General features: G+C 36.1%; 1 long non-coding RNA gene across 1 annotated transcript; it reads left to right on the top strand.

The window, feature by feature from the left end:
• The first annotated feature begins 200 nt into the window (after positions 1–200).
• Positions 201–14,989, top strand: LOC112673586 (uncharacterized). The gene is made up of 3 exons (XR_003144912.3): positions 201–324; positions 12,893–13,040; positions 14,598–14,989. It is a non-coding gene; the product is annotated as an uncharacterized LOC112673586 (long non-coding RNA).
• Positions 14,990–16,155: the final 1,166 nt, after the last annotated feature.

Below are 16,155 nucleotides of genomic sequence, written 5' to 3'. Positions count from 1 at the left end.
TTTGAGAAATAATTCAGAAATAATAATTTAGGAGGTTTTCCTAAAACTAAATTTAATCAAGATTAAATGTCACTGTATTTGTGCTTTACCAATTGATAAAAGTTGTTCGGGATTCCAGATATTATTAAGAAGTTTCATGATTTTGGTAGGTCTGTGGATAGAGGGATATTAGAATTCTGTGCAATTTAGAACACCCACCACAAAGCCAGATTCCTAAGTTCAACCTCTAGCTGCCATGCCATCAACTCATGTTTCTCATATTCTTTATGATACTTCATGGAATTTTCTATTTGTTTCTCTAATGTTCGCCACTCTTCTGCAAAAGTAGGTTAACTCCAAGAGAAGGTATAATGTGGGGACTCTTTCCTTTATGTATCACTATCAAATGTACCTATTTTATAATGGGAAATCTCACAGTTCAAGTTCAGTATGTGACCTTCCCTCCTTGAATACTGTTTCTCATTCTTTCATGGATTCAACAAATGTGTTTCAAGTGCTTGCTGTATGCCAAGCAGTTCTAGAACTCTATCCTCAGTGAGCTTCCACTGTAGATGGGAAATTCTATCCAGTAAACAAAATAAGAGGCTAATACAGTACATGGGGAGGTACTGTACTAAGGGAAAAAATAGAGCAGGGCAAGGGGGATAAGGAATGTAAAGTGAAGGTGGCTGGGATGAGTGATAAATAGGATGGTCATTCTAAGGCAACTTTAAGAGGTAATATCTTGTAGAAAAGAAATTTTTCCATCTTTTTCCCCCAATCGGTTGGATGCTGCATTATTCTCTTTTGTGATATCCTATCCATTTTCTTATATGAGACTCCTAGTTCTTGAAATTAACTACCAACCTTCCCTGCTCCTGAGTCTATTGTTACCCATTTCTTTTCACATGTAATAATTATGAATCTCATGATATGTGCTTTTGGCTTCTTCTAACATGAATATCACTTTGCCCTTCAGAGAAGCAAACATTCTATATTTTCTCAGTTTTTAGAGTCAGTGTTATTACTACTTTTGAAGTGCTTAATGTACTAGTTTGAATAGTGACCTTGTTTTCTTTCCTTTAAGTTGCTTGGACTTTCTCCTTTGAAGAGTAGAATTTTTCCTCACTCATTTTCTCACAAAAAAAGAAAAACAGTGGTAAAACACAGTGGTAAAACACACTTTAGACATTTCAAGTTAATGTATTTTTTTCAAGTCTATTCTTTGTGCTTTGATTCATTCTACAAAACTTTTTCAAGTTTCATTCTATCTGCACACAGGACAGAATGACCAAATGCCACTGAGGACTTCTTTCCCATCTAAATTACTGCTCCAATGAGGAACATTTCTAAAATATGGCCACAGCTTATTCTCATGATTTTTAAAAATAGTCTCTAATAAGTATAAATGATGCAAAGGTATCATTTCTCTAATGATATGCATTCTCTAATGGAATGCCTTTTCCCACCTAATCATGATCTTTCAGCCTGTGGTAAGATGATGAGGACATTGAGTTTCTTCTTTTGGGATCCCTAATCAGATGTTGTTCTATTCAGTCTTGTATTTATCCTGTTCTGCCTTTGATAGATATAATGTACATTTATGGATAATAATCAATCCATTATTCAACAACCAAATATGAGGAAATTTCTCTCAGTCCAGATCAAGTTATTTTTGTTTTTCCCTTTTTTTTTTTTAATTTATGATAGTCACAGAGAGAGAGAGAGAGAGGGGCAGAGACACAGGCAGAGGGAGAAGCAGGCTCCATGCACCGGGAGCCCGACGTGGGATTCGATCCCGGGTGTCCAGGATCGCGCCCTGGGCCAATGGCAGGCGCTAAACCGCTGCGCCACCCAGGGATCCCAAGTTATTTTTGTTTTTAACAATAAACTGAAATCTATTTTTGCTTCCTGATTTCCAGACATATTTTGGAACAGGAATAAGTTTTATTGCATTTACAATTCATTGGAGCTTTACCTTTACAAGTTAAGTTAAATTATTTCCTCTAAGACCCAAAAGAAATTTGTGTTGCAGATCTTTTTTGTAAAGAATGCATATAACCATATCTAGACAAATCAAATCCTATATAAAATGTATATGGAATGGTTCAACATATAAGAAATTAATTCTTTTACAAATTAATTTACAATTTCTGTTTGAGTTAATTTTAAAAATTATTCTTCTGATTTCCATTTATGTTTAGGTTGCCTGGGACTGAAATGAAAATTCATTTTTTGACATATTTATGAGCAACACATTTAATTTACAATGAATTAACCAAAATATATAGCTCTGACATATTTTCTTTGTTCTTTGTCCTTTAATTGTCCAGTGGATATTATGGTCTGGTCTGGTTAGTGTCAGTACCCCGCCAATATGAAGGACTGGTGTTTGGCCACTAAAGCAACCCAAGCCTCTTAAGGATCATACATTAATGCAAACACCTCTAACAAGACATATTCACTTGGCAGGATGCTGACTCCAACTTGGACTCTGTGAAATAGTGGATACACCAACTTAATTTGCTTGGGCTGACTCTCCCCTTGGGACATCAAGCACAGTTGGATCAGCAAAAGAAACACTAAAGTTTTGTTGTTGTTGTTTGGCCTTGAAATCAGGAAACACTGGGAGTTTTTTCTTTTCCTTTCTTACATGAAGAGCCACTCCAAATATTCCATAAAGTTTTTTTCCTGTTACCTATCTTACCCCAAACAACAAAACCTGGAGGGGACAAGAAAGGCCTAAGTCTCATTTTAAATCACCTGATGTTGACATTTTTTTGTTATATCACAATTGGTAATCTGTTTTTTTTTTCCTTATGTTCTGGTAGCCTAGATTCATCAAGTGGCCATTAATTGATATTGTACAGTTACACTTTTATCTACCAGGGGATGTGGACTAGAGGAGGAACTGGGACAACAAGGAATGTTTGTTTGAATTTATGTCAGAGAAGCTCCCAGAATTTTGAGTATGGAATTGCTCTGTATTTGAGCCTCAAAAGTTTATAATGCTAGCATTATAGGAGCTTCTTTTCCTTGTATTTTAGTATTTCCTTGTATTTTAGTAGCTTTTAATAACTTTAAGAAGGTAATATGTTACTATTCCCCTATGAGTTTCTCCCACTGACTAACTGGGTATAAAAAATGGAATATTCTCCAAGGGCTTGTCTTTCTTCAGCTGTGAAATGGGAATAGCATAACTTGATCTGGACTCTAAAAAATGATTAAAATGTCTTTATTTTTTTAAAAGATTATTTATTTATTTATTCATGAGAGACACAGAGAGAGAGGGAGAGGCAGAGACACAGGCAGAGGGAGAAGCAGGCTCCATTCAGGGAGCCTGATGTGGGACTCGATCCTGGGTCTCCAGGATCAGACTCTGGGCTGAAGGCAGCGCTAAACCACTGAGCCACCCAGGCTGCCCCTAAAATGTATTAGCAGAACTATGTTGAGGGTAAAGAAAAGCATCTTGAGGCTGAGAAATCTTAAATCCTTGGTTCAAATCCCACATCCACTGTGGTAAACTAGACCTGGAGACTGCCTATGTGCAGGTAGTACCTGCACTTCTGAGCAGTTACAGGATCAGATGGCATGATGTATGTGTAGTCTGTGTAGCTCTCAAGTAACCAGAATGATGTGGATTATCAAAAATCAGATTCTCAGTTTAAAAGCAAAGACCTGAAGAACTGTTAGAATTATGTAGAATTATTTAAATCCTTAGAAACCACCCTAGTCAACACCAGCCTTTCACAGAAAGTACTAAGACCAAGAAGGTTGTTCGTTCTTCCACTCTCCCTCTGAACCCTCAACAATGCCTGCCTTTCTTGTTTTACTTTACTATCTTTCTTTTCTTTTTCTTGCTCTGCATTTCCCTCATCATTATCCATTCTCTAGTCATAGGTACCTACATTTGAAAAAGTATAACTAACCCACTTATATCAATGGAGAGATCATCCAAACAGAAAGTCAATAGGGAAAAAATGCCTTTGAATTGCACACTGGACCAGACGGACTAAACATATACAGAACATTTTATTCTAAAACAGCAGAATATACATTCTTTTCAAGCACACATGGAACACTGTCCAGAAAAGACCACAATTAGGCCACATAACAAGTCTTAACCAATTCAAAACAGTCAAAGTCCTACCATGCAATTTTTCTGACTACAATGCTATAAAACTAGAAATCAACCACAGGAAAATAACTTGAAAGAGCACAAATATGAGGAAGTTAAATAAAATGCTACTAAACAATGAATGAATCAACTAAGAAATCAAAGAAGAAGTCAAAACTTACATGGCGATAGAATGAAAATGAAACACAATTTGGTCCAAAATCCTTGGGATACAGCAAAAGCCATCCTAAGAGGGCAGTTTAGAGCAATACAGGCCCACTGCAAGAAGCAAGAAAAATCCCAAATGAACAACCTAGCCTTACATGTAAAGAAAAAGAACAAACAAAACCCCAAAACCAGCAGAAGGAAGGAAATAATAAAGATTAGAGCAGAAATAAATGATACAGAAACTTAAAAAAAAAACAAAAAACAGAACAGATCCATGAAACTAGGAACTGTTTCTTTGAAAAGATCAACAAAACTGACAAACCTTCAGCCAGACTCTGAGAGAGAGAAGAAGAAGAAGAAAAAGAAAGAGAAATAAAACACCACAAAAATACAATTGTAATAGAATATTATGAAAAATTATATGCAAATAAATTGGACAAACTAGAAGAAATGGATAAATTCCTAGAAACACAGAACCTACCAAACCTGAAACAGGAAGAACTAGAAATTTGAACAGACTGATTACCAGCAAAGAAATTGAATCAGTAACCAAAAAATTCCTAACAAACAAAAGTCCAGGACCAGATAACTTAACAGGTGAATTCAACCAAACATTTAAAGAAAGAGTTAATACCTATTCTTCTCAAACTATTCCAAAAACTGAAGAGGAAGGAAAACTTCCAAATTCATTTTATGAGGCTACTATTACCCTAGTACCAAAGCCAGATAAAGACACACCACACACACACACACACACACACACACACAGAGAACTGCAGGCCAATATCTCTGATGAAGATCTATGAAAAAATTCCCCGCAAAATACTAACAAATTGAATCCAATGATATATCAAAAAAAATCATTCACCATGATCAAATGGGATTTGTTCCCAGGATGCAATGGTGGTTCAATATTTGCAAATCAATCAACATTTGTAAATCAATCAATATTTGCAAATCAATCAACATGATACATCACAACAACAAGAGAAAGGATAAAAACCATATGATTATTTCAACAGATGCAAAAAAGCATTTGACAAAGTACAATATCCATAATGAAAACCCTCTGCAAAGTAGTAAGAACATACCTCAACATCACAGAGGTCTTTTATGAAAAAACCACAGTGAATATTATACTCAATGGAGAAAAACTGAGAGCCTTTCCCCTAAGATTACAAACAAGACACGGATGTCCACTCTCACCACTTTTATTTAACATAGTACTGGAAGTTCTAGCCACAGCAATCAGACAACAAAAGGAAATAAACGGCATCCGAATAAGTAAGAAGTAAAACTTTCACTATTTGTAGATGACATGATACTATATATGGAAAACCCTAAAGATTCCAAAAAACTACTAAAGCTGATAAAGGATTTAGTAAAGTTGCAAGATACGAATTCAATGTATAGAAATCTGTTGCATTTCCATACACTAATACAGTTGCACCAAAAATAATAAGACACCTAGCAATAAACCTAACCAAGGAAATGGAAGATCTATACCCTGAAAACTATAAAACACTGACAAAAGAAGTTGAAGATGATACAAAGCAATGAAAAGACATTCCATACTCATGGACTGGAAGAACAAATATTGTTAAAATGTCCATACTACCCGAAGCAAGCTACAGATTTAATGCAATCCCTATTGAAATACCAACAGCATTTATCACAAAACTAGAACAAACAGCGCTAAAATTTGTATGGAACAACAAAAGACCCTGAATAGCCATGTGATCTTGAAAAAGAATAAAACTGGAAGTATCACAATTCCAGATTTCAAATCATACTACAAAGCTGTAGTAATCAAAACAGTATAGTACTGGCACAAAACAGACACATAAATCAATGGAACAGAATAGAAAACCAAGAATAAACCCACAATTACATGCTAAATTAATCTTTGACAAGGCAGGAAAGAATATCCACTGGGAAAAAGTCTCTTCAACAAACCATGTTGGGAAAATTGGATAGTTACATGCAAAAGAATGAAACTGGGCCACTTTCTTATACCATACACACAAATAAACTCCAGATGGATTAAGGACCTAAATGTGAGAACTGAAACTATAAAAATCCTAGAAGAGGACATAGGCAGTAATTTCTCTGACACCGGCCATAGCAACATATTATGTATATGCCTCCTGAGGCAAAGGAAATAAAAGCAAAAATAATCTATTGGCAGTGCATCAAAATAAAAAGCTTCTGTACAGCAAAGTAAACAACAAAACTAAGAGACAACCTACTGAATGGGAGAAAATATTTGCAAATGACATATCCAATAAAAGGCTACTATTCAAAATACATAAAAATCGATAAAAACACCCCAAACATAAATAATCCAACTAAAAATGAGTGGAAGAAATTGACAGATATTTCTCCAAAGAAGACCTACTGATAGCCAGCAGACACTTGAAAAGATGCACAATATCCCTCATTATCAGGGAAATGCAACTCTAAATTACAATGAAATGTGGCCTTATATCTGTCAGAATGACTAAAATTAAAGCCACAAGAAGTAACCAGTGTTGGAGAGGATGTGAAGAAAAATGAACCCTTGTGCACTTTTGGTGGGAATACAAACTGACACAGCCACTCTGGAAAACAATATAGAGGTTCTTCAAAAAGTTAAAAATCCAACTATCCTATGATCCAGTAATCACACTACTGAGTATTTCCCTCCCCCCCCCAAAAAAAAAACAAAAACACTAATTAAAAATGATAGCTGCACTCCTGTGTTTATTATAGCATTTAAAAGCCAAAATATGGAAGCAGTCCAAGTATCCATTGATAGATGAATGGATAAAGAAGATGTGATATATTCAGCAGCAAAAAGGAACGAAATCTTGCCATTTGCAACAACATGGATGCAGCTAGAGAGTATAACGCTAAGTGAAATAAGCAAGAGAAAGACAAATTCCATATAATTTCCCTCACATGTGGAATTTAAGAAACAAAACAAGAAGCAAAGGAAAAAAAAAACACAAAAGAGAGAAAAACCCAGAATCAGACCCTTAGCTATGAAGAAAAAACTGATGGTTACTAGAGGGGAGGTGGGTAGGGGGGTAGGGAAAATTGGTGACAGGGATTAAAGAGCACCCTTATCATGATGAGCACTGAGTATAGAATTGCTGAATCACTATATTGTATACCTGAAACTAAGATAACACTGTATGTTAACTATACTGGAATTAAGATTAAAAATTAAGAGAAGTATAATTTAAGTGTGGAGGGTATACATATAATTATCTTGTATCATTGTCTTTCAGTCAGCATCTCTCACAACTCATTCTAGGCCCACTTAGCGTTATCATCTCATTTCTTTAATTTGGGACACTTTTAATACGGTTCTATCATTTCAGAGGCATAAAGATTTCAAAAGTTAGTGGTAAGCTGGGGAATTTCACAGCTGAAATTTTTGTCTTTTCAGTCTTAACAATAAAACAATACAGAATTTACTCAAATCAGCAGGATAAGTCCAAGTTGCAAAATTATACCCATATTCAAATTACAATATTGGTGTTTATTTTTCTCTTAGAAAAGATGTTTTAACAATAGTTTAATGACAACAGAGTCTCTTATGTGTAACAGTGTCCATGCCATAAAGAAACTGAGAAAGTGACACAATATAGGATATCTTTTGATATTAATTGTCCCAATGCCACACTGGTAGATTTAAGCTAAGTTACTTTGGAAAGTATTCCCGGGCATGATGGTAGTCAGGAAATCATTCTACAATTTATAAATATTGCTGGAGGGCAAAATGTGGAAGTGGGAATAAACTGGATTTAAAGACACAAACAATTGTACCGTGTGTGTGTGCGAGAGCACGAGCAAGTGAGAGAGCAGGAGAGAGAGAGAGATACAGAGAAGCTTGCTCTGATCCACAGAGCATACAAGAGGAAGTCTGAATTTCAGAACAGACCAGAGGCAGAATGAAATCTAAATCTGGCGAGCTACTTTCTACAGTGTCCATCTGATGAGTTTGCAAATCTCCAGTGGAAAAAAACATCCCTCTGATTCCATTCTTATAGCTTTAGGGCATCACGTCTGTAAGCACTATAATTGTTTGACCTTCATGGACAAGAGGGTGGTTTTAATTCTTTGCAAAGCTATAGTTTGTGCAGCTGTGGACACTCCTTCAACATTTTGGGAGAAGGTACTGAGCGTATATAAAATAACAAGATTCTTCGTCACTTTCTCTGTCAACCAAAGTTGGTGGTTTCCTAAAGTGCTCTATGAAACCACATGAGGTTTCTCCTGGTGGGCTAAAAAAAGTGGTGTCCCTTCAATATGATACTCTTTACATATTCAATTATTATGCACTTTGTGGAGGCAGAGGAAAACTTTTTAAATTCATTTAAAATGTCCTTTTTCCTTAAAATAACAATTTCATAATTTTAACATAATTTTTATATAACTGATTAAGAGGCATATAAATCCACAGTCATTTAGCAAACAAATTACTAATTGTAGGTGAATAGCACTTTGTCATGTGTCATTAAGTTTTGGAATTTCTGCTTTTTGTTTTGTTTAGTTTTGTTGTGGTTTGGTTGGTTTTTGCTTTTTTTTTTTTTTTTTTTTAAGATTTATTTGACAGAGACAGAGACAGAGACAGAGACAGAGAGGGAGAGTGAGTCCAGGGAGTGTGGGAGCAAGTTTTAAGCAGATTCTGTGCTGAGCACAGAGCCCAACATGGGGCTCGATCCCACGACCCTAAGATCATAACCTGAGATGAAACAAAGAGTTACTTAGCTGACTGCATCACCCAGGCACCCCAAGAATTTCTGCTCACTTTAAATCTATTCCTGGTGACACTCAGATACCTAAACTGTACCATGAAATCTATACTTAGTTGAGGTAAAAACATTTAAGAGACCTAGAGCATTCAAGCAAGAGGTGCTTTAAAAATTTCCACTGAGCATATTCCCTACTTTGGGGGATAAGGAAAATTTTACATTTCACCAGTTATGGAAGGACTCTCAGGTGGAAATTCAAGTGAACTGGTACCACAGATCCAGTTCATCACTGTGATAACTTAATATCATTCATGGATTGGTAATCAGGGTAACCGGTAGCTCACAGCCCTTTAACCTGGCTTGGTGATTTTATAGAAGAGACATATTAAATGTAGTAAGGCGTGGCTTTTACCTGTTACGTCTTTTCTTCCATTGTCCTTTTTTTACACTAGAAAGAGTGGCTGGCTTCTCTTTAAATTTAAAGAGATTTAAATTTTCCAAATCTCTCTAGCTTATGCTTTCAATACTCTTCCCATAGCCTTGGCCCTTACCATTTCAGTACACACACTTGAATCCCAAAAGTCACAGTCTACATCTTGGCCTGAGGATTTGTTCTGAAGTCAGATTTGCCTGTGCAAGAAAGAGGCAGGCTGGAAGTACTTGGGAATGAATGTTCCCCCTGGAGCAGCCGTTAACCAATGACTGATGGGAGTTAGTGTTCCATAGTCTAGCTCCTGCTGCCTTTGAGGAAGGTTATCTTGAAGCATGTATTCTACACTGTCTCCCAGAGTTCCCCAGTTAGAGCTGAGCCCCAGGTGTCCACAATCCCACAATAGCTTCTCTGATAAAGCATCTTACTGGCTGCCTTCCATTGTTGCTCCCCTAACAGCGCTTCCTAAAATTCCTCCCAATTTACTTTTAAATCTTTGTCTCAGGGCTCCCTTCTGGGGGAATCCTGGAAAATTGTTAATAGACATGCCTTCAGCCTGACAATCCCTCAAACCCCCAAAGAACTAAATAAGCCACCTCCTATCCCCAATTATTAAAGGTCTAAATCTCTAATTTGGAGTATATTTTCATGGTTTTTGTTTGGGGCATACCATTACTTTGGAAAATCTGCAACAAAAAAAATATATTACACATATAATATTTTCCAATGTGTCTCTGTGCATATATTCTTAACAAGCACCTGCTTCAGACTGAAGTTCTGGTCAGCAGCCAGGAGAGGCCTGGCTCATAAAATCCTCAAGAGCTGTGTAGGTCAGCAGCTCTGGAAAATGAAGTTCACTCTTAAAATTAAAATGTTGCAGGAAAAAAAAAATGTTGCAGGGATAATTTCTGACATGCAGCTTTTCAGATAATTGGCCTCCATAGAATGAAAAGAACATTCATCTATCTTTCCTTTTCCTCCAAGCAATTTAAGGGCTTAAGCAAATGGAGTTTAATACAGTTTATAGGGGCCCAAGGCAGTGTTCACCTATATCAAAATCACTTGTGAAGCTTTCTTAAAATACATTTTTTCTGAATTCCATCTTGAGTCTATAGAATCAGAACTTCTGGAATTGAGGAATTCACATTTTACAATCCCTCTCCCCCTAAAATAATATCTATAAACTCTTAAGTTACATTGACTTGGTGCTTGATAAGTTTTTTTTCACTTTTCCTTTCTTCTAATCTCATAGTTAAGTTGAATCAGATTGCACCATTCTTTTGACAATCTAAAGGAAACATATTTGCATGTACACCCTGTAGAATAGTATTTACTTAAGCCTAGGCTTAACACAAAATAATAAACTTAATAATATGTCCAAATTCCTATAATAAAAATGAAACAATAAATGCATAGAAATAGGAGGAAGAAATTACACCCATTAAATGCATCTAGCCTGATGAGTGATAGGATGGCTGCCTATTCAAGCTGGAAATTTTACACATGATCGAAGCTTTATTTAGTCTAATGGAATGTGCTTCCTGAATTTGACTGTGACTAAGCCAGAGCACAATAGCAAGTATTATGTGATTGACCTGAGCTCATTCCCATCTCTAAGTCATTGTGATTCAGTCTTGACTGCCTCTTTCTCTCAGGTAGCTAATAACCTTGCTGTTCTCCTCTGGTTTTAAAATTCATTCAGGATATTACAGAAATCTACTTGGCAGTCTGTATGCATCATGGGTTCATCTTTGTAGCCTCTCTCTTAAAACTCCTGAAATCACTGAAGATTTAGCCTCATTCTACAGGGCAGGAAACACAATCTCAGTGATTTATGGAAACAAAATTCACAGCAAATGTTATTAGTGGCCAAGATTAATGAGCCTGTCTTACTGCTAGATAATCACATGGGTGTACTCATGCCATGCTTATTGCACCAGCCCAGTAGAGATAACCTCAAAATGTTTTTTGGGAAGAATTTAATATTTGAAATTTCCAAGAACGATATTATTCTCAGACGTTTCAGAACACTCATACATATCCTTACATTTATTTGTCTTTATATTAAGAGAGGCGGGGATGCACCAAAACCTGATTGGAATGTGTGGCTTTTGAACATTCTTAATCCAAACTTTTCCTGTCCTCATACATTGCTTAGCCACTGAGTATAAACCCATAAATATAGCATCAGATGTCAACATGCTCATAAAGTCTGGGAAAAATGTTGTTATTCCCATAGTTACCCTGTGTTGTCCATGTCAGCATCCATAATGATACTCAAATTGTTTTGAGAGTTAGAATTAAACACAATTAAACATGTAGGGGACCTTGATTTTAGGGGAAATGTAGTTCATTCCCAAACAATCCCCCAAGGGTGGTACATTTCTAATGTAGATGTTAAGGTTATGATTGGCCAGAGGTGTTGTGAAGTGGACATCTCCAGATGGCCTCCATATAGGTCCATATAGGTCCATATAGGTCTTCAGACCTCCATATACATTAACACCCAGTGCTCATCCCATCAAGTGCCCCCCTCAGTACCTGTCACCCAGTCACCCCCACCCCCTGCCCACCTCCCCTTCCACCACCCCTAGTTCATTTCCAGAGTTAGGAGTCTTTCATGTTCTGTCTCCTTTTCTGATATTTCCCACTCATTTTTTCTCTAAGACCTCTCTTTACATACCATGCCTCTGAGTCTATCCCCACATAGTAAGGAGATGTGACCTTTACCATCAATTAAAGAAAATCCTATGTTTTTCCTGTGATTTTTTTTTCAGAGATTCAGTGTGGATTTACTCTGGACCACTGGCCTGCCTATGAATTCTAGGAAGTGTGCAGTTATCTGATAGTAATCTAGAATTCATATTGACCTATGAAAGACATACAGCTTATAATAACTTAAACCGCATCTCAAGTTTCCCCTTCTCTAGAGTCAAGAGAAGACAAAACATCATCAGGCAATATCCCTCATAGAAACACTAGATGTTGATTCTGGATCTTCAGCATTATAATCCCAAGCACTTCAATCTTGTTGACAGCATTTCTTGTATTCTTTACATTATGGAATTTTGAACATTCATGAACTAACATGGTTAGTTCAAGCTGACTTCCATCTATTTCCTACTTGGGGTCCTGGACCTCTTCCACTTTGTTGTCACATTGCTAAGTTAAGGTAAGGGAAGGGAGACTACTCGCCCCAGCGTGATAGTGTTATCACATTGGTTAGGTCCTGACAGATGAACTGACGACTTAATGTCGTATACGTTCTTTTAGTATAGCCACTCATATTTGACTTATGTTTCCATTTTTTATGGTCACTCTCTTTGTGAATGTATGTTAGCTGCTCTTGGAGATAGTTCCAGAGATGATATAAGTAAAAATATATTGATGAACACATCAAACAATTCCTTGCTACTTAAAAATCCCTGGACTAATCTCAGTCCCTCTTAAATCTAGAATGTATGTTCTCAGGGAGCAAAAATGGGGAAAGATACTGATTGACTGAAAGAAATCCACTCATCAAGCAACCAATCTGCTGAAAGCCAACCTGGCTACCATTTGCATATAAACATTGGTCATTCAAGAAATATTGAGGACTCTTAAGGTAAGAAAACTATTTTTGTTTTATCTAGTATCATTGTTATTAAATCAAGGCAATTTCATTGTATTTTTTTCTATAATATAAATAGTAATATGTATTACTTATTAAGTATTATTTATATCATTACCTAACTTTCCACTGTGATGTGATCTGCATATAATAAAAAAAAGAGCAAATGAGTAAATAAATAAATCCTTCCAAGAAATGGTTAGAAAAAGTCAGCATTGAAAAGTAAAGAAACAATGGGATCATACAATGAATTTCTCTCTCTCACACATACACACACATCATCTTAAATCCAAGTCATTGACCTTCTATATATTTTTAATAGATAACAGTGCAGGTTGTTTGAATGTAGATTCATAAAGACTTTTTTAAAAATATACTTTTAATTTTAATTTTTTTTTGAGAGAAAGACAGAGCAAGGAGTAGGGGTAGAGGAAGAGAGAGTATCTTAAGCAGTCTCCATGCCCAGTGCAAAGTCTGACATGGGGCTCAATCTCATGACCTGAGATCATGGCCTGAGCCAAAATAAAGAGTTGGATGCTTCACTGACCAAGCCACCCAGGTACCCCAATAATTGCCCATTTTAACTAAGGATTTGAACCAGCTTGGCCTACATTGTCCACATAAGTAGAAGTATTAAAAAAAAAAAACAAATGATACCAATGATAGTAACAGTTACAAGAGTTTGTTAAGCTAGACTGTCTGGAGGTAAGAGACTATTTTGATTAATTATTCTGTGTGCAAAAATCTGTTAATTTTTCAGAATAAAATTGTTTAGGTTTCCATGGAAACTGAGATGCCAAGCCATATTGTTGTACTATGCTTCATAGAATCTAGGGTAACTTCCTTGACTTCCCCTTACCAGCTCATGGTCAGAGGACAAGACTCACTCCCTGAATATCAGTTTCTCAGTTTAAAAATGAGAATGAAAGTACCTGCTTCATTTCTTTCTAAGTGGGACAAAGCTGGACTCAGATATTGGCCAATGATATAGGCATACCAGTTGGAGAGCTGAAATATGTTATATAATTTTTGTGGTGGCAAAACAAGTAATATGCAAGGGACAGAGGGTTTTCCATGGTTTACTAATGACTGAGTATTTAAGTAGAATATTCAATCTGCTGGCTATTAATACAAACAACTCTAGGTAGCCTGAATCTAATAAACTCTGGGCAAATATTTAATCAATATATTGTGGTTTGACTAAGGGAGACTGTAAATCCTTTAGCCTAAGGCTCAATTCAATCATGCTTACTGCAGTTCTGAGAGCTTGTCCTGAGAGAATGATGATCAGTGTTGCCTAGACTTATCCATCTAACACTAAATCCACCTATTTGACCAGCCCCACTAAAGCCTTATCAGTACACAGGAAACTGTATTCCTAGATGGTGTTATTTAATATGCTACTTAAAAAAGGAGCATTTTCTATCATGCTAAATATCTCATCCCATCAGTTCCACAAAGCAATGTTTTTATCGGTTTATTTCAGGTGGAGAAAATCTGTCCATGTAAGTCTAGAAGGCATGCTAATTATTATTTTCCTTTTAACTTTAGGAAAAAAAATCAGACTAATGCAGTCTATTGTCTTATTATATCCAATTGCTCAGCCCCTCTTGTAAGAGAATTATAAATCTCTTATGTGTTGCCATGTGAACTGCAGTGACTTCCTTTGGAGAAGAGACTTCTTGGTTCAATGATACCACTCTGCCTATGTGATTGCTTTCATCAGTGGAATGTGAACAAAGTAACACATGTCATGTCTGAAGCTGTGAGTCATGTATGATTCAACCATCTCCATTTTTTTTCTGAGAAAGATAAGCATCAAAGAAAGGCTACTGCTTCTCCTTATGTTCTGGGATAAATGTACGTGGAACAGAGTCATAGTTAATGGGCAGCTACTACAGCCTAATGTAAAGTAAACAGAAAATAAACTTTTGTAAACCTTTGTTGCTGGGTTTCAGAAGCTGTTGGTTTTTGAAGCATAATGTAGTAAATATTGTCTTATACATTTAGCAAGGGTTCTGAACATAGTGAAAAAAATTTCATCTCCAGCACTAATAGTACTCAAAATCCTTCTCAAGCCAGATTTTTCTTTTTATTACAAACATACAAGACATTTCCACTTTGTGGAACTTACTCCTTTAAAAACTAGTATTTATGGCACATAAGTTGAGACTTTATTTTTATATTTACTTTGTGTAATATATTATGCCTGGTCCTTACAAATATATTCCAAATCTTCAAAATAATAGTATAGTGAGAAATTACTCTGTGGCTCTGAGAAGGACACTGGGGCTTGGAGGTTGACATTAACAGGCCATAAAGACACAGCACTGCAACTTGTGCCATGGTTCTCATCCATCCACATTTTTTAAACCATCTCTTAATCATCCTTCAAATTAAATGATGTTTTTGAAAAAGCAGAAAGAATAGGTTCAAGAGATGTACAATTCAACAGAGAAGACACAGTTACACACCAAAGCCCCCATGTTCTTCCCCAGAACTCCACTTCAGGAATAAATTGATCTTGAATGGTTTTTTATTCAGTGACAACCTCATGGTGGCACATTGCCTCTTCCCCATTTACCTTAGACATTGAATCTTTTCCATTGTCTAGTGTAACTACACAGATTTCAAGGACATAATTTAGATAACTACAGAGAAAAATTTTTAGCAGGATGGGATTTCCTTTTAACATTTGCATTTCTCTTACTTCTATCAACAAAAGTACCCATTTTTTTTTTGTAAATTGAAAAACACATTAAAGCTTTAAAAATGAAAACATACCATGATGCATTTATCCAAATGTAGTTTACAGATCAATTAAAAATTGTCATGCACGCAAAACAGTTATACTACAGGACTGGCCTACATGTTAAATTGATAGATTCATTTATTAAGTCATGTATTCAGTAGCTTCTGTGTACTAGACTGGGCATTTGAATACAGTGCATCCCACAGACAAGGATCTACCCTCACATCACTTACATTCTATATGAAAGAAAGACAATGAACGGGCTTAAAAAGGGGCAAATCCACACTGTTAAATATAAAGGAAGCCTATAAAGGAAGTCATCAAGGCTAAGAAGATGGAGATGCCTACTTTGGATAA

This window comes from Canis lupus, chromosome 24 (assembly GCF_003254725.2).
Source record: "Canis lupus dingo isolate Sandy chromosome 24, ASM325472v2, whole genome shotgun sequence".
NCBI lineage: Eukaryota > Metazoa > Chordata > Mammalia > Carnivora > Canidae > Canis > Canis lupus.
The sequence above is the reverse complement of the archived record's forward strand: the minus strand, read 5'-3'. Positions and strand labels throughout refer to the sequence as shown.